The following is a 20,807-nucleotide window of genomic DNA, read 5'->3' as shown; positions in this document are numbered from 1 at the left end:
AAAGGAAAAGATTTAAGCAGTCCTTACAGAGACTTAGAAAATTCCTCTAGAATTATTCAGAGATGGGCACAAAGGGTAGAGAAAATCAAATGTAAATGATGTTCCTCTTTAATTTTCCCGTGGGTTGTACACCAAAGCAAACAACTGTACATTGGATGACTTTTGTGGATGACGAGCTGTTTCCTTCTGTCTTTCACAAGCCTCAGTGACAGTAAGGGGTATATAAAGCTCTGAGTGAAGATCTGAAGCTGTTATTAAAATGGAAATATTCAAAGCAGGCAGGAGTCTGTGAGAGTCTGTTCTGGGGACACATTACTGCATTTGAAAGGATATTAAAGCTTAACATAGAGGGGAAATAGTTCTAATGGCAAAATGTAAAGCTGCTTAACAGAATTACACCTAGAATTCTGTGTATTAGGTCTGAAATACCTCTACTCTTATATTGCTGAGAGTAAAGCTATATGTTGGTTGGAGTGCTCTACCGTTTTACACAGTTTTCTAATTTGAGGTTTTAATGTTCTTAAGTGCAAAAATTTTGCTCTGATCTATGTTTTTGTAGAGTCAACTGATAGTACTCCTTACCCTGTGTGTGGGACTCAAAGATGTACTGTGTTGTACAATGTTCAAATCAATATGGAAAAAGAAATTGTGACCTTCTTTTACACAGCCTATTGAGGTGGGCCCATCATATCACAGGATAGACTATGTACCATTCCCTGGAAGTAGGAGGGAAGAGGCAAGGCAAAAGTTAACACCAAAAGGATTTCATGTTTATCTTCATATGGAAGAACCTGACCCTACTCATATGTAAAAAAAAATGAGATCCATTCAATAAATATTTCTCAAGCAACTCAAAGCAGGAACATAAGTAGCCTAAGAGCAAGCCAATGGTATGGTGGATATAAAGCCTTTTTTGTAGCCTAGATGAGTCACTATTACAGTGTAGTCATGACTGTTTTCTAAACATTGTTGGGTAATGGAGGGTAATTTTGATGCTTTGATTCTTCAAGATGCCACCAAAAACCATATTCCAGAGCATGCCATAAACACAAAATTGTAGAACCCTGAAACTATCTCTCTAGTTGTACTTTAAGATACCAGATAGTAAAACAGAATGAAAATAAGGCTCTTGCCCTTAAGGAGTTTACAGTTCGTCTGAGGAGATGAAATATGTGCTGCCTGTAAAAATATTTAAAATGTCACATATGAAGAAGGGCACGATATCATAGAAATGACAACAAAATGTTCAAAAAAGACAGAGCTAAAGAGGCGTCTGAGTTGGAGAGTTTACTTTCCCTTTGTGGACTCATAGTTATCATTTTGGGAAAAAAAGAATTAAGAAGAACATTATAGGTGAGAGAATGGTGTCTATTGGATAGCTGCATAAATACAGAAACTGACCAAGTTTGAGTAGTTATAATATTTGTCAATTGTACAATATTAATCACTCAGAATTAGAGCAATTTTATTTCCTTATAATTACATAGATTCTAGTATGGTTTTGGAATGTTATATAGTTAAACTCACCAAGTGAGGATGACTACTATCTCAGATGACCTCAAATCTGGTTGTCACACTATGCTCATCCCAAGGTGAAACTTTCGTTCATTTCTAAAGAAAATGTCTTTCTTGTGTTATTTAACAGTTTGACACATGCTAGGTGATTAAGCCAATAATCTAAAAACCAGGTATTTTTGCCTTGTGAGATACTCGTAAAACAGAAAGATTTTATCTGAGAAATAAATAAAATGCAAATTCAAATCCCAGATACCCCATTGCTTGAGCACACATATCATGATTTCACAAAGCTACTGCATAAAATTATAGTGTACTTTGGAAAAGTAATTATAAGGCACAGATGCACAGGCTATCCTTACCAAAAGAAAATTTGGGGGAAGGCAGGTTCTGAATTCAGTTCACATTTTTCAGTATATTCCAAATAATAAACCATAATACAAGTTAAAATATTTATAACATTGCAATGTTATAAATTATAAAAATATTTTTGGTCACTCAGATAACCAAAATATATTACTCATATATACTTGGTCTTAATCCATGCTTTCTGGCTACAGCTCCCAAAACCCTTGGAAGTATTGAGAGTGATAAATGTTTCTTTTTGTTTTGTTAATGAGATGACTATATCCCAGTGTTGTTGTGAAGATTAAATGAGACAGTATATATAAAGTGCTCAATGTAGAGTATTATTTTATAAAGCATATTTTTACATATCATGATATTTCTGTTCTCTTGCAAAAGAAAAAATCCTCTAAGACAGAATGGGGGTGAAAGAAATACAAAAATAGTGGAACAAATAGAAAGTATTATAAAACTAGAAAAAGAAGAGCAAAAAACCCCAAAAGGCAGCAGAAGGAAGGAAATTATAAAGATCAGGGAGAAAATAAATAAAATAGAGGTTAAAAAAAAAACAGAAAAAAAATTAATAAAACCAAAAGCTGGTTTTTTGAAAAAGTAAATAAAATCGACAAACCTCTGGCCAAACTCACAAAGAAGAAAAAAGAGAGAGCATAAATTAGCAAAATAAGAAAGGAAAATGAAGAAATTACAACAAATAAAATAGAAATACAGAATATCATATGAGAATATTATGAAAAACTATATGGAACCAAACTGGATAACCTAGAGGAGATGGACAAGTTTCTGGAAACATACTGTCCACCAAGACTGAATCAAGAAGAAACCGACCACTTGAACAAACTGATCACTAGAAATGAAATTGAAATAGCAATAAAAAACCTTCCTACAAATAAAAATCCAGGACTGGACAGATTCACCAGGGAATTCTACCAAAGATACAAAGAAGAACTCATACTAGTCCTTCTCAAACTCTTCCAGAAGATTGAAAAGGAGGGAGTACTCCCAAATTCATTCTATGAAGCCACCATCACCCTGATACCAAAACCAGGCAAAGACGCTACCAAAAAAGAGAATTATAGGCCAATATCACTGATGAACATAGACGCCAAAAACCTCACCAAAATATTACCAAATAGAATCCAACAACACATAAAAAAGATTATACATCATGACCAAATGAGGTTCATCCCAGGGACACAAGGGTGGTTCAACATATGCAAATCATTCAATGTAATACATCAACAAGAGAAAGGACAAAAACCACATGATCATCTCAATAGATGCAGAAAAAGCATTTGATAAAATTCAACACCCATTTATGATAAAAACTCTCACCAAAGTGGATATAGAGGGAACATATCTCAACATCATAAAAGCTATATATGACAAACCTACAGCCAGCATAGTACTCAATGGTGAAAAACTCAAAAGCTTCCCACTAAAATCTGGGACAAGACAAGGCTGCCCACTATCACCACTCCTATTCAACATAGTCTTGGAAGTCCTAGCCACAGCAATAAGGCAAGAGAGAGAAATAAAAGGGATCCAAAGCGAAGAAGAGGTAAAATTGTCACTATATGCTGACGACATGTTACTATATACAGAAAGCCCTAAAAGGTCCACACAAAAACTACTAGAGCTGATCAAAGAATTCAGCAAGTTAGCAGATTACAAGATTAACATTCAAAAATCAGTTGCATTTCTTTACACTAACGATGAATCAACAGAAAAAGAAAATAAAGAAACAATCACCTTTAAAATAGCACCCAAAGTAATAAAATACCTAGGAATAAATCTAACCAAGGAGGTGAAAGAACTATACACAGAAAACTATAAACCATTGATTAAGGAAATTAAAGAAGACTTAAAAAATGGAAAGATATCCCATGCTCCTGGATTGGAAGAATCAATATTGTTAAAATGGTCACACTGCCCAAGGCAATCTACAGATTTAATGCAATCCCTATCAAATTACCCAGGACATATTTCACAGAACTAGAACAAATGATAATAAAATTTATATGGAACCTTCAAAGACCTAGAATTGCCAAAGCATTACTGAAGAGAAAGAAAGAGGCTGGAGGAATAACTCTCCCAGAATTCAGAAAATACTATAGAGCCACAGTCCTCAAGACAGTATGGTATTGGTACAAAAACAGACATATAGACCAATGGAATAGAATAGAGAGCCCAGAAATGAACCCACAAACTTTTGGTCAACTAATCTTCGACAAAGGAGGCAAGAATATACAATGGAATAAAGACAGTCTCTTCAGCAAATGGTGTTGGGGAAACTGGACAGCAGCATGTAAAGCAATGAAGCTAGAACACTCCCTTACACCATATACAAAAATAAACTCAAAATAGATCAAAGACTTAAACATAAGACAAGATACAGTAAACCTCCTAGAAGAAAATATAGGCAAAACATTATCTGACATACATCTCAAAAATGTTCTACTAGAACAGTCTACTCAAGCAATAGAAATAAAAGCAAGAATAAACAAATGGGGCCTAATGAAATTTACAAGCTTCTGCACAGCAAAGGAAACCATGAGTAAAACAGAAAGACAACCTACGGAATGGGAAAAAGTTTTTATAAATGAAACCAACAAAGGCTTGATCTCCAGAATATATAAGCAGCTCATACGACTTAATAAGAAAAAAATAAACAACCCAATCCAAGAATGGACAGAAGACCTAAACAAGCAATTCTCCAAGGAAGACATACAAATGATCAAAAGGCACATGAAAAAATGCTCAATGTCACTAATTATCAGAGAAATGCAAATCAAAACTACAATGAGGTATCACCTCACACCAGTCAGAATGGCCATCATTCAAAAGTCCACAAATGACAAATGCTGGAGAGGCTGTGGAGAAAGGGGAACCCTCCTACACTGCTAGTGGGAATGCAGTTTGGTGCAGCCACTGTGGAAAACAGTATGGAGATTCCTCAAAAGACTAGGAATAGACTTACCGTATGAATCAGGAATCCCGCTCCTGGGCATATATCCAGAAGGAACCCTACTTCAGGATGACACCTGCACCCCAATGTTCATAGCAGCACTATTTACAATAGCCAAGACATGGAGACAGCCTAAATGTCCATCAACGGATGACTGGATAAAGAAGCAGTGGTATATTTATACAATGGAATACTACTCAGCCATGAAACCCAACAACATAACGCCATTTGCATTAACATGGATGCTCCTGGAGAATGTCATTCTAAGTGAAGTAAGCCAGAAAGAGAAAGAAAAATACCATATGAGATCACTCATTTGTGGAATCTAAAACAAACAAAAAAACCCAAAAACAAACAAACAAAGCATAAATACAAAACAGAAACAGACTCATAGACATAGAATACAAACTTGTGGTTGCCAAGGGGGTGGAGGGTGGGAAGGGATAGACGGGATTTCAAAATTGTAGAATAGATAAACAAGATTATACTGTATAGCACAGGGAAATATACACAAGATCTTATGGTAGCTCACAGAGAAAAAATGTGACAATGAATATATATATGTTCATGTATAACTGAAAAATTGTGCTCTACATTGAAATTTGACACAACATTGTAAAATGATTATAAATCAATAAAAAAATTAAAAAAAATAAACGTATATGGACTAAACTCTCCAGTTAAAAAATAAAAGATTTTCAGATTAAAAAAACCAACTGTAGACTGTTTACAAGAGACACATTGGAAATTTATAGATAAATGCAAAATTTAAAGGAAGGCAAAACATGTATCAGATAAAATATAATGAAATGAAAGCTGGTATAATTATATTAAAGGCAAACAAAACAGAAAGACAAAAAGAATTTACAACAGATAAAGAAGGTTATTTCATGATGACAAAAATTTCAAACCTCAGGAAACAATAATTCTAATTTTTATGAACTTAATAATATAACCTCAAAACATTCAAAGAAAAATTGGCAAAAACTACAAGGTAAAATTGACAAGTCTACCCTATTGCTGAATAATTTAACCCTGAGAAAATGACAAATAAGGCATTAAAGGATATTAAAATTTGAAGGGCCCAAGTACAAATTCATCTAATGGGCAGATAATGAAGTACTTAATCCAATAAATATGGAGTATTTATTCTTTTCAAACACTTCTGAAGCACATATGGAAACTGGCTATGTGTTAGACCATAAAAACTAATAACAAATTTCAAAAATTAGTGTCATAAAGACCACACTTTTGATTACAGTGCAATTAAGTTAGACATTAACAATAAACAAAAAAAGCTACAAGTCATAATGGATATTAGACAATAATTAGAACTGAATTATTTTTAAAAACCCTACATATCAAAACTTCTAGGATGCAGCTAAAATAGAACTGAGAAATTTATAGTTTACATTAGAAATGAAGAAATTCTAATGTTCTAAATTGAGAAGTTACAAAAAAAAAGAACAACACAGAAAGATTGGAGAAAAGAATTAAAATAAGAGTAGAAATCAATGTTATAGAAAATAAATACTAGAGAGGATCAATAATACACTTAAGAAAAAGTATTAAACAGACAAAACTCTAGGAAAATTAATCAAAAAGAAAAGAGGTATTTATAAATAATATTAAGAATGAAAATGGAGTAGAACTACAGATATAGAAGAGATTATACATAGAGTAAGATACTGTTGAATAACTTTATATCAAATAAACATATATACATAATGCATAAATGTTTAAAAATACATTTACCAAAACTAATTCATGAGAAATCAGTACAAGAAATGAAAATTATGGGCTGATTACTCATGAAAATAGATGCAAAAATTGCTAAGCAAACTAAGTCTAGTGATGTATAAAAACTGTACATTACAATTATGGTGGATTTGTCCCAGAAATGCAAGATTGCTTAACATTAGAAAATCAATTATCGTTACAACCCTAACAACTTAAATGAGATAAATTGTAGGGTCATGTATTTAAATACACAAAAGCACTTGGTAAGATTCAAGAAGATAGAAGCTTTTAATAAACTAGGAATAAAAGGGACTTCCTAAAATCAATACAGGATATCTAAAAAACTTCAAAGAAAATATGATTAATGAGAAAATGTTGAAAGAACTGCCTTAGAGATCAAGAAAGCATGAGAATCTTTGCTCTACAAAATTATTTCTTTTTCATTAGAGTATGGGTTTCTCTTAGGTGTGCCAAAATGGAGGAAGAAAAGTAAGAATCATTGTGAGAGCCGGAGGTAAGCTGTTGGCTGTAGCATCTAACAGAGCATCTAATAGGAGCAAGTAATTTTCCATGAAAAGATGATGGTGGCGATGTTGAGTACAGCCATAGTGATGATGATAGCTTTACACAGCAGAGTTCAAAGTTAGTAATTTAGAGTATATTAACTCTTTTTTTTTCAGAATTTTTTTGTGTTTTTGTTATGTGCCAAGAAATGAAAAATTACTTTCTCAATAATCAGAAAACAGTAGGTCTACTTAATCAGTAAGTTCTTTTGCTATATATGCTTTTCCTTTTTATTATGGAATGTGTGATTATCTTTTATCTAAACAACTATTTTCTTCTATTAAAGTATTACAGGGCTAATTTTTGTTTAAACTAGGTAAGAAAAAGCAGAGGGTAAACTTACAAATATCTTATATAACATGACAGATTTTTCAGTAACATACATGTGCATTTTATCTTGGTCCATTATTATTGCCTTGCTACTTTGTGAACGATCAGTTAACTACATTTGTGGGGTTTATTTCTGGTCTCTCTATTCTGTTCCACTGATTTATTAGTCTATTCTTTCACCAATACCACACTATCTTAATGACTGTAACTTTATAGTAAATTTTGAGGTCAAGTAGTGTCAGTCTTCCAACTTTGTTCTTCTCCTTTAATATTTTGTTGTTTATCCTTGGTCTTTGCCTCTTCATATAAACTTTAAGATCAGTTTGTCAATATCCACAAAATAACTTGCTGAGATTTTAATTGAGAGTGCATTGAATCTATAGGTGAAGTTGGAAAGCACTGACATCTTGACATATTGAGTCTTTCTGTCTATAAACATAAAATATATTTCTGTTTATTTATCAGCATTTTATAGTTTTCCTCATATAGATCTTATACTCATTTTATTAGATTTATACCTAAGTATTTCATTTTGGGGAGGGCTAATGTGCGTGGCATTTTTTTTTTCTAATTTCGAATCCCACTTGTTCATTGTTGAAATGTAGGAAAGCAGTTGACTTTTGTATATTAAACTTGTGCAAGTTTAATATACAAAATGTTGTGTTTATTGGTTTCAGTATTTTTGTCTATTATTTTGGATTTTCTACATAGACAATTGTGTCATCTGAAAAAAACAGTTTTATTTATTTCTTTTTAATCTATTTGCCCTTTATTTCCTTTTTACCTTACTGTATTAGCTAATACTTCCATAATGATATTGAAAAGGAGTGGTGAGAGGGGACACCATTGCTTTGTTCCTAATCTTAGCAGGAAAGCTTCTAATTTCTCACCACCAAGTATGATGTTAGCTGTAGGCTTTTTGTGGATGTTCTTTATCCAGTTAAGAAAGTTACTCTCTAATTTTAGTTTGCTGAGATACATAGTTTTTTAATGTGGAGCATTTGGAATCTTACAGGTTCTATGGATAGTCTTCATATGTTCTGTTACTTCCCTAAAATGTTATGCATTAATGTATTTTCCCATGGAGAAGGTCAATAGTTTTATGAGATTTTTTTATATGAGATCTAACCAAAAGTTTTAATCAGCACATTGTTGCCCTTTTTACTGCTAACTAACTTGATTTCTAACTTAATACCTGCTTGAACCTAGGCCTTCCTTCGAAATACTCTTTGGACAATTGGTCTTGGGTTGAATCTAAGGTAAAATAGAGATTCTGTTTCCTTGTGTCTGTTTATGTATTTCAGGCTTTGCCTTGGTTCTGTTCATGTCAATGCAGACCTCTTTTTATTTGGGGAGAGAGAGCAGAAACAAATATCCTTACCTCAAAAAATTCCATATTTCTTCCAGTTAGCATTTAGTCTAATTTCAGTATTTCCAAGTGGGGCTGTCACTAGGTGATGACTAAGTGCCTCTTTTTCCTTTTCTTTTCCTTTTTCTCAAGTCTACAAGGTGACTGCTGAGAGCGAACTATAGAGGGTGTGGCTGCTTCTGTTTAAAATTATATTTTGCACTCATGCTACTTTATTCTAAGAATTTATTTCAAAAAATTTATTTTAATAGCTTTCTCATATTTTAACAATGATTTACACCCTTAATTCTTTAATGCAGATTATAATTAAAAAATTTACCCAATATCTACATCAAGTCAGTTTTCCCAAATATCATTTAGTTCTAAGTGTTCAACTCCACCCTCAATTTTGCTAATTCTTTTGTGAGAATCTGTTAACATTTTTAATGAGGTTCTAAATGATCAATATTGATGACCAATAATTGTTATTACCAGAAACTGTGTAGCTCACCCTTCCAATTCTCCTAATGGCTTCCATATCTGTTCCTCTCAAAAACTGATAACTTCTGGAAGTGATAGGGAGCTTCAGTTTGAGTTCAGCGTACAAGTCAGCAGGTCAGAAGAAATGCTTCTCATCAGTTTGAGCTACTATTGTTGAATAACTGCAAAATCTCCTTAATGGTCTTTCTGCCTCTAGTCTATCCACCTTTCTCTGCAGTACTATAAGAGTAACATACCTAAAGCCTAAATATATTTTCTTGATATTTTTCACTGGCTTTCTCTCACCATCAGTAGCATTTGAGGTCCTCCATTCCCTAACCCTGAAATTCTCCATCCTGAACTTTGTCTGCTCTGTGTGTTCCCTTGTCTATGAGCACCTAGAATTGTTTATACTCCCTCATTCTACACTTACCATGCCATCGCTAATGCTGCTCTCTCTCCCCAGATATCCTCTCCCCTGCCATTCTCCTTCTCCAACTTTTTGGCTAAGGGCTACATTCAATCAACACTCAGATTAGGAAAACATCTACTCTAAGAGGTTTTTACAAAACATACTCAGGCTGAATTAAATTTCTTGGCACCCAATTATCTGCTTATTGCCTTTACTGAACTGCATAGTCTCCAGGATGAAGGATCATGTCTGTCTTATTCCTCTTTGGACTCCCAATGCAGAGTACTTATTCAAACGTTATTTGTTGACTTGATTCCCTCAACTACCATGCCTACCTTGCTTTAATGTCTGGCTTTTTTCATGGAGTGAGGAGGGACTGAGCAGGGAAGTAGAGCTAAACACTGACTTCTTTAACAGTCAAAGAATTTGTGCTTAAATTTTCTCTGTTAGGAGACATCAGAGATATTGCCTAATATACCTGTGCTTCTATTTTCCAATCAATTAAATAGACCTTTCCCTTTATAACTCATGTTACGAGAATAAAATGAAAAATGTTCTTGTGATGAGTTGAATTCAGATGCATAGTCTACATTCATATGTGGAGGAAAGTTGGGAACTCTTGCCTTAAACGTTTAATAATCATTCTTTAAACCAACTTGTAAAAATGCTTTGAAATCTTAAAAAAAAAGTTCTATATAATTGTAAGGAATTACTCGTGTTACTGTACAGTTTACTTTAACTTTTCTATGCTTTCTGACATTCAGTTTCTGAGGTACAGGCCTTTATGCTAGGTTTTATTATATTCATTTCTCATTCTTCTGTAAAATTATTTTTGCCATATGTGATGGTTAATTTTATGTGTCAACTTAGCTAAGCCACAGTACCTGGGTATTTGACCAAATAATATGTTGCTGTGAAGGTACTTTTTAGATGAGATTAACGTATAGATCAATAGACTTTGAGTAAAGCAGATTACCTTCCATAATGTGGGTGGGCCTCATCCAATCAGTTAAAAGCTTTAAGAGAAAAAATACTGACATTCTCTGAGAAACAGAGAATTCTGCCTACAGTTTGTCTTTGAACTCAAGCTGTAATATTAACTTTTCACTTGATAGCCAACCTGCCAGCCTACCCTGCAGATTTTGGATCTGCTAGCCTCTACAATCATGTGAGCCAACTCCCTGAGGCAGATGGATCTCTCTACTCTATAAAGAGCTATATATCCTATTGGATCTGTTTCTCTGGAGAATCCTGACTAAGATACCTTCCTTATGTATAACTATCCTCATAACAAGAACCGATTAGTAACTACTTTACCATTTCAGTGTCGTTATCTAATTTATGAACAAAAAAGTGCGGCTGAATCTCAACTCTTTTCATCACCACATAGATGGAGATGCTTTATTCATTGTGATCGTGTATAGAGATGCCTGAACTTCTTACCTCTTTCTGTTACCTACCTAGCAGTACCTTCTAGGTATTATATAAGTTAAATAGTTTTCCTGCAATGCAGTAACATTGCTTCCAATTTGGTCCAAAGAGGCATTCTCAGTTTAGATAAATGCCTAGTTTCATTCTTTACTTCATATTCTGTTCAAAACAAGATGACATTAGAATATAAGTGTTGCTCTCCTTGTACTGACCCAGTGATTTAGTTGTATTATGTTTCTTTTTTTATTATGAAAATGATAATTAAATTATGTATTTTTTTACATTTTCTAACTAATATAGATGGTGTTAATCACAATTCATGACCTAAGATGCAAAATAAATATAATTTTATGTTCTATAACTGGAACTACTTTCTGTCATGGGTTCTAATACAATGGATATCAAAAATGGATGGATATCAGGTTTTCTCTCCTTCTCTCCTTTAGGAATCTAATTTGGGGAGAGGAATGGCAGGGCAAGAGGTAAGAGGTTTTCAGTCGTCATCTTCCTTACTCTGGTTTAAACCGGTGGCTGTCGGACTTTCTTGTCCTGTCTGCTTACCTTCTTCAGATTCACCTGCTCCCTTGTCCTTGTCCTCAACACTCCAGAATAAGAGAACAAAAGTGTGCACATTGTGATTGATGTTTTAAACGTGAAATGCAGCTCTATTTCTTATTTCTACTTTTAATTTTTTTGTTTGCTTTTGTCTGGATATTTACTTATTTTACTCTTTTAATATTTCTATTTTTGCTTTAGATGTTTCTGTGATGAGTATCATATGACTAAGTTTTGTTTTTAATCTTTTCTGAGGTTTTTTTTTCCCCCTCTAAGAGAAATTTTTGTCATTAAATGTCTTATCTGATATGTTTGTTTTAATTTCTAACATGTTTCAGGCTTTGGTTTTTTTTTTTTTTTAACTCATCCTTGCTCTTTCATTCCAGTTTTCTTGTTTTTAAGAATTTTTATTGACATGTTAATTTCTTCTTCTGTAAGTTAGAAACAGTATCTATTGATGGCCTCTACATCCCCACTTTAAAAGATTAAAAAATGTAACACACAGTTAATGACTCCTTTCTTTCACACTGCTGTTTTTTGTCAACAAGATGTTGATATTTAGATATTATCTATCTTAAAAAAAGAGATTTCTATTTCTTTAATACAATGATTCTGAGGCATCTATATTTATAAATCAGCTGGAATACACTACAAATTTTTTAGAGGTGTCTATGGCTAGTACACTCCTTAAGAGCTTGTTTGTTTAACGATTTATTTCTTTACTCTGTTAAAATGGAATTTTGGCTGATTATAGTATATTTGGGCCAGAATCCTTTCCTTTGAGAATATAGACATTATCATATTGTCAACTGATACCTAGAGTTACTGAGAAGAGGCTTATAGCTTGATTGCTGCTAGGATGATTACATGTGGTGAATAGAGAATGACCTTATGAGGAGACTTCATAATGTCTTATGTCACTTTGCTATATCAAAAATACAAATAGAAAATAACTCTGAAACCAGATTTCTCACCAAAAGATATATTACCTGCTTTCTCTTTCATCATAGAGTAGGTACATTGAAATAAGCGTAAATTTTGATTTCATACATTTCACTTTTCACTGTGGATGGGATCTGGGATTAACCAGTAATACAAGAGGCACTATCTGGGGTTTAAGAATAGAAATTTCAAGTAATGCTGAGCTTATTGAGGAAAAAATGTGTAATAAGGGATTCAGGCCTCTTTGCCTCATGGCCACATTCCTGGGAAACTGGGGAAAAGCTATAGAACTACACTTTCCAGGAGGAACTATTTCCAGAGTATCACTGAGCACTGCAGTCTAATTTTGTTGGGAAAAGTGAAGGTCCTTTAGGATCCAACTCATTCTAAATATCAGCATCTTGAAATACTCCTCTGGAAACAGAGACTCCTGGATCTTTCATTATTTTTCAGATCCATCTAATTCTTCTTTCATCTCTTTTTCTACACTTCATGGATTCATTACTTGCCATCACTGTGGCTATCCGTAAGTTACTTGATGACTCTACCTGTGTGTCTTCATTTTAAAATGGGGGTAGTAATTATACCTAATGCATGTGTGAGATGTGACATGAAATAATGCATCGAACATGCTTAGTTAGCAAGTCTGGGTTGTAGTAAGCATTCAACAGAAGCAGCCATTACTTGTGCAAGATCCTAAATTGCCCTGTGCCTTGCTTGTGTGTGTGTGAGGCAGGGGAGGGGTATACAAATAAAAAGAAGCCAGGCAAATGGAGCTTTTCTTAAGCCTTTGACTTTAATTGTCTGTACATAAAGGATACATTTTAAGTTGAGTGTTTTAGAAAATTATCATCATATCACCAATTACCATATCGGTGTGCTTTGGGCTTAGTTCTGGGCCCTCTCCTATTCTCACCCCACACTGGTTCTTAAAGATCTCATCCACTTCTATTGCTTAAATTACCATTTGCATGCTAGTGAATCACACATTTACATATTTATTCTAGACGTCTTTCCTAGTTCCACATCTGAATATCCAATTGCCTATTGGTCATTTCTGCATTTCCTGGAGTCACTTTAAATTTAATATTTTAAAAATTCAGCTTTTCTTGTTCCTCTTTAGACTTTCTGCCACCCGTGTTCCCTTTCTCAGTGGTTCAAGCCCAAAAACCTGCCTGTTGCTCTTAAATTCTTTCTCTGACTTTAATGTCTCAATACTAATTTCTATGGATTCAACATTCCAAATGCTTCTTAACGTGATCATCTTGTCTCTGTTCTCACCTCAGTTTATTTAGGTCGTGATTATTGTCTTTTTCAGAAATGTCCCTCTAGCTGATTTTCTTGCTCCCAGTCATGTCCTATTCTTAATCATTCTCCAAAAAGTATCTTTATGAAACTCAAACTTCATAATGCTGCTCTCTCATTATCAGTTGATAATAAGTTGATAATATGATAATGTCTATATTCTCAAAGGGAAAGCATTTCAGTAGCTTTAGTTGCTGTTATAATAAAATCCAACCTCCTTAACATAGACTAAGGGTGAGATTTGTCTTAAGCCTGTCTCTTTTTCAGCCCCCACCTCTGCCCTCGAACACACTTCATAATCCTGCTAAAATTACTTCTGTTAGTTCTTTGAACATGTCGTGTTCTCCCTGACCTCCAGGGTTTTGAACATTCTTCACCACACTTTATCCCTCATTAACTCCTCTTAATTCTTCATGTTTCAATTGGTTGTCAGTTTTGGGGGTGAGTGCTGCTCTAATGTCTCAGGTTTAGGTACTCCTTATTCAAGTAATAGCAGTATGCTCCTGCAAATTTAATTGTATATATCTCCTCAGTTAAAACCCAGTGAAGACAAGGCCCTTATCTGTGTGAGTCATCAGTGTATATACCCAGAGCCTAGTCTAGTGTCTGGCATACAGTAGACACTTAATATTTTTCAAATGAATGATCTTACTAGCATTGGCACAGTAAATAGGGTTCTTATGTGATATTGCTCTTTCCATGATTTTACATGTGCTGTCTGATCATTTCTAAGCATAGACTTTACTTGTCTGATATGTAGGTTCTGGGAAATTCTTCCTTATATATGTTAGACAGTGAGAGTGCGAAGGCAAATGACATGTTAGTATTATTAAAAGATCTATGACTTCATGGCTTCTCTGAAAGGGTCTTGGGGAAGCCTTGGACTTCTCTGATCACACTTTGAGAAATACTGTTTTAATATGTTACCATTTGACACTCACCTAAGCATTATAAACCTTTCTGCATTTCCATAGCCTTATGAATGTAATCTGCTGGAAGAAACAGTGGGAAACTATTTCCTAAAATAAACTATAGGATATTAATAGTCTTACTATGGAAATATTACTCTCTATTCCATTCAGTTGGAGAAAAACTCAAGGAAAGCTTAACACTCTTCTGCACTGCAGGACTTCTCAGGACCTTTATAATGATAATTAACATTAGGAATGTTCAACTAAGAGATATCATATTCAGGGTTGTTAAATTTACTTGACTGAATTTTTGCAGAACATCTTAAGGGACTAATAATATAAAAGGTAAAGAATAAAACAATCTGAAATTTATACAATGTTGCCACTTTATTTTTCAGATATTGAAACTCTCAGATTATTTTCCTACTTTGTTTGAATATTACAATCCAGATATCATACTTAGATGTCTTTGTTTATTGATTGGAAGAATTCACGCATTTTGTGCATTAGATGATCAAGGTTCTGTTTTCAAATATCTCCAGCATCTCATTTCAGGACCTTTTCTAATCCATTTATTTGTCTCCAACAATTTCACTGTTCCCTCCACCTCCAACACTGTTGAAATGCTATAGCCTTATGATTAAAGATAACAGTTGTTCTTTTCATCCATCATCCTTAAGTTTTCTTTTAATAACATATTCACTAGGAGGTGGAGAAGCAGTGAGCACAGAAGGGTAGGATGCATCTTTACAATAAGGTGTGGGGTGGGGTTCTATTTCCCATCCATTGTCGTCTTCCTTGCAAACATTTATTCAGGTAGATGGGTTCTGGATATTAAATGAGATGGACAAGAAATATCATTCTGTCTTCTCTGTGATTTTCATCTTCACTACTTGGAAAAAAATATTTCTATTTCAGTCAAGGGGGAAATGATTATGAAGTTGAGTGAACTCCAAGGCAGAATTTTGGCAAACAGCTCTAGATGGATATACCCTAAAGTTTCTCAGGATTTTAAATAACTTCTGATTCAAATCCATTTGAGAAATGCAGGGTTAGAAAGAGCTAAATAGGTTCATTTGCTGTGGGCCTCTCAGAGCTGTTCACTTGTAATATGTGTTATCAGTTGCTCAGACAGGGTAGAACGTGCTCAAATGTACCTAATGATGTAAAATTTAATAGGAGAATGTCTCAAACTAGATTGCTGAAGAGTACACTTTAGAAACAGTCGTTCTAGACTGAAATGAGTGTTCTACATTTGGTTACGCATGGGGAAATTGTGTGGGTTTTTCTGTTACTTGTTTTTAATTTGCTGCATTATTAAAAATAGATTTTTAATTATACCCATTTATTTGGGTAGAAAGATGTTAGGAAAAATATTGTTTGATTTACTGATATTTGCACATATTATAGAAATGGGAAGGGAGGAAATGTTCTAGGTTTTCAAGTCAAGTAACTATAATACCATTTAATCTAAAAAGAGAATATTCCACTTGTACTCGACATTAGACTAAAATCAGACTGATGAATAAGCACCTACTACTGGAAACCCAGCAACAGTGTGGCCAGCAATTTTCAGTAAGTCGAATGTGCCCAGGCTATTTCAGGGCGGCGAGGGGGATCAGTCCTCTTTCACAGTACCTGTAAACAGGGCTTGAATGCAGCTAACTAGAGCTCGAGAACATGCGAGGGCACTTCATATTCAATACACAGCCCTATAAAGAGAAGAAAAATGAGCCTTGTCCAAAACTCTTACCTCAGCACCCACTGGCAAAAATAAAATATAAGCTGGGGACCAGGTCTCTTTGAGGCTGATTTTTTAAAAACTCTCTAACAGGCCTCTGGTGGTTACAGATATTGATCGTCAGAAAGTAATCTGTTCAGGTTTGGGGGCATGCCAGTACAAATTGTGGAATGCATTCCTTCCTCTCCAAGGACATGTTGAGATTTTTATATTGTCTATACTGGTCCGCTTGTCAGCTGTCTACCCTATTTGACATGAATTATTTTCTACCTTTTGTGGCTATGTAATTAAATATATTTTAAAAATAGGAAATTTTATTAATATAGAATCTTTCGCTTGAGTCAAAACATTCTTTTCATCTTTTTTAACCCTCATTTTTCTTCCATAATCATTATTTGATTCCCTCTGGCTGCCTGCTACTTATTTGTAGTACTACCATTCATCCATTGAGACCTTTCCATCTGTCACACAGCTTTGCTTTCTTTCCCCAGAAGCTTTATTCTCCTACTGTGCCATGTTTACTTTTTTTTCCCCTTTTTTCCTTTTTTGTCTACTAGTTGAATCGAGCATTCTTTTGTGCAGGTGTTTTCACCTTTTTTTGTTGTTGTTATTTAAAAAGTTTAAATCAGGCAAATGATGCTGAACAAGATAAAAGTGACACTCAGAAGGGGAATGTTTGCTAATCTTCAAAGACTGATATAATTTTTTAAAATTCCACATGTCTTTGTTCTGATATGTAAAGGTAGAATTGGGGTAGATCTGATACAATTCTGAACGTTAAGTGAAGTGGTAGGAATTGCTTCAATCAATATTTGCATATGGGTAAACAGTGATACTGATATTTTACTCTCTGTGTGTCTATTTATATTCATACTATGTATAATTGCTGATTAAAAGCTTACTTACTTTGAATTTCAGTGCTTAGAAGTACTTAAACATAAAGGTTAACTTTTCTGGATACCAGTTTACCTCAGAGCTTACTATCAACTTCTATTAAGGAGTAGGGGTCTACTGCCTAGAGAACAGATTCTAGGGATATGAAGATAAATGCAAGCATTCATGAGAGACTACATTAATGAAAAGTCTCCATTTTGCTTATGTATTGGAGATATTTCATTAATTCTGTCATGATTATGGCTTCTTATGCTAATTCAACTCAAATATAATTTAGCCCCCTTTCTGAAGTTTGCAGATGTCCACGTCCACATTTCTCAAACTGCCATTATTTTACCTGGTGCTAAACCCACTCTCTAAGTGTATATATGCTCAGCAAAAGGGACACCTTCTGCTGTTAAGGGGCTCACAGTCTGTTTAAGGGAGGGAGGATGCTGACTTCTCACTTAAAACATCCAGGGTGGCACAGGACATTGAGAACATGTTTGTTGAGAGATGATAGATTGTGTTCTGATCACCTGTTAGTGTCAGGAAAGATAAGAATCCTGAAGTATTTTAAAATAGGTTTTTTGTTTGTTTTGTTTTTTAAGGAAATCAGGGATGGAAAGATGATAGTAGTGGTGGGTGGAGAGAGATGCAGGGGGAGTAAGTAGCTCAAAAGGAAAGTGTGCAGACTTTTTTTTTTTTGGGAGAGAAATAAGAGGCGTAACTGAAAACCTTAATAATTACTGACAGCTGTTTCAGTCCCTGAACAACCGAAGATGATGAGTCAGAGTCCTTGCCTACAAGAAACTTGTAAATTAGTAATGGATATAAGACAAATATGTAAATCATTATCTTAGAACCAAAAGGCTGAATTCTTTTTTCTTGAACTACGATAAAGTGTCTTATCAGGACAACCTTGCTTGGAGAACAATATAGAAGCTAAAGGAAATACAAAAAGTAGCTGACTGAAGGCATTGTAGAGAAACAAAAGTAGGCAGGTTTTGAAGGGCTAAAGTCTTAGGAAAAGGAAAACATAAATTGAGGTGAAATTGATATTCTGTGCCGCTGTTGTCCTTGAGGGATTTGCAGATTCCTAAACACTGTGAGATAGGAGTCCAAGAAATCAAGAAGAATAAGCAGAGATTTTTGCAGTTTCATAGTGCTGAGGAGCCAAAAATAGGAGATCAAGCCCTGCCAAGGAGAAGGGACCTTGAAAAAAAGAGCTGAGAACCCAGGAAGCCTATGTTCTATGAATAAGGGCAAATCAGAAATAGACCACACCTCACAAATTTTCAAACTCAGTATCAAATCATCTTGATCCAAATATGAACTAGATAATCTGTTCTACTCAAACTGACTGCATGGAAAAAATATTATAACTTCATACAGGGCTTTTAAATCTTTATAATCTATATCTGGAATTCAATTGGAAATAAAATATCATATATCCTAGGAGATAGAAAAAAATGAACAAAATCCCAGAAAGGAACAATCAAAAGAAAGACGGCCACAGATTATGAAAGACTGAAATTTAGGATATACAATTTAAGGAGATCCGCAATTAATACTTTTAAGAAAATAAAAATTAGCTGGAGTACTTCACACAAAATAGAATCAGTAAACAGGAATCACGTAAATGTTCTAGAATTATAAAATAAACTCACTGACATTAGTAGCTTAGAATAAAAAGTCAAACAATAGAAAGAAAGAAAAGGGGAAACACAACCATATGGAACAAATAGGAAATGAAAAAGCAAATTGTTAGAATAAACCCAGCCATGTTTTTTTAACATATTAAATGCAAGTGACTAAACTCAAAAGATGGAAATATTTCAGACTAAATTAAAGAAAAAAAATTAAACAAAACCCATCTACACCCATTGTCTAAAAGAAAACTATAAGAAAACAGGAATGCTGTTAAAATTTTAAAAAAGTAGACAAAGTAAATTATCAGGGTTAAAGAGGAATATTTCATAATCATAAAAGGCTGAGTCCCTAAGACATAGCAATTTTAAGTACACATGTGCTCAGTAATTCAAAATGCATGAAACAACATTTAACAGAATTAAAAAGAGAAATATACAAATTGATGATTGATAAGCTAGTAATTGATAAAACAATTAGATAAAATTTATGAGTATATAGAATACTTTAAAGAAGTATTTGTATATGTAAATAAAATACATTAAACTGATAAAACACGTGGTGGAGAGCATTAAGTAAACATTTTAAAAACCTGTTCTAAGAAACTTTTTCCTAGAAGGGAGAGAACTACTAATTTATAGTCAAATATTAGTACTGTCTATGGTACCTCTTAAAGAGGTGTTTTTAAAATGTATAACTAACAAGGTAATAGAAAAGAAAATGTAATAATAAAATTTTAGTTAGCCCAAAATAAAACAAGAAAGGAGAAAAAATAGCAACAACAGATTGGATAAATACAAAGCAAATAGTAAGATGGTAGATTTATATTTAAATTTATCAAAAGTTTATTAAATATAAACAGATTTAATTAAAAGACAAATGTCAGGATAAGAAATAAAAATGCTATAATATGTAGTTCTTAAAAAAATACCATAAATAAAAGAATACAAAGAGCAGAAAGCGCACATTTAAAACCCATTGTAATTATTTCAATAAAAAGATAGTGGAATTTAAAGCAATAAACTGTTACTAAAGATGAAGGTTTCATAATGACTAAAGAATCTACTGGGAAAAGAAAGGACTGGATACACACCGGAGACAAGAAAATCTTATGGACCACTGCTCTAAGAGTTCAAATACATCAGCTTTGGAATGTTGATTATGCTGAGTTTACTATGTATATATAATCATTGATTTATGTTCTGTGCAGATCTTTGGTGTTTGTTTTTAGAAATCACTTTTCACTCTTGATTTATGTTCTTTTTAATGATCCAAAAGTACTTTATAATGGTGTTATCTCCTTGATATAATGGATATTTCTTTGAGAATTAAGGAATTTTATAATCCACAAGAATAGTTAATGTCTAAGGTCTTAGGACCATACCTACAAATATTGCTAGTAGCAACTAGGTCATTTTCAAGTAGCCACTTAATCATAAAGATTTGGTCACTGTGCTTATTACTGTTGTCTCTCATGTATATGGAAGCAGACAACAGAGGAAAAATCAGAACTATGAGCTTTAAAAAGATAGGTTTGTTCCAGAGCAGATAAATTTAGGGGAACCAAAGAATCCTATAAAAGTTCTATCAAAGCTACCTGGAGGTAGAGCTGTACTGGTGGAAAATTGACTTGATATGGCTAAGTTAGATGTATGTTGACTTCTGAAAATATTTTTGTG

General features: G+C 33.7%; 1 long non-coding RNA gene across 3 annotated transcripts in view; it reads left to right on the top strand.

The window, feature by feature from the left end:
- Positions 1-20,807, top strand: part of LOC105092251 (uncharacterized) — an 855,833-nt gene that overhangs the window by 380,896 nt on the left and 454,130 nt on the right. The gene's annotated exons all lie outside the window — the stretch shown is intronic.

Source organism: Camelus dromedarius, chromosome 6, assembly GCF_036321535.1.
Source record: "Camelus dromedarius isolate mCamDro1 chromosome 6, mCamDro1.pat, whole genome shotgun sequence".
NCBI classification, from domain to species: domain Eukaryota; kingdom Metazoa; phylum Chordata; class Mammalia; order Artiodactyla; family Camelidae; genus Camelus; species Camelus dromedarius.
Note: the sequence above shows the minus strand (reverse complement) of the source record. Positions and strands in the feature narration are given on the sequence as shown.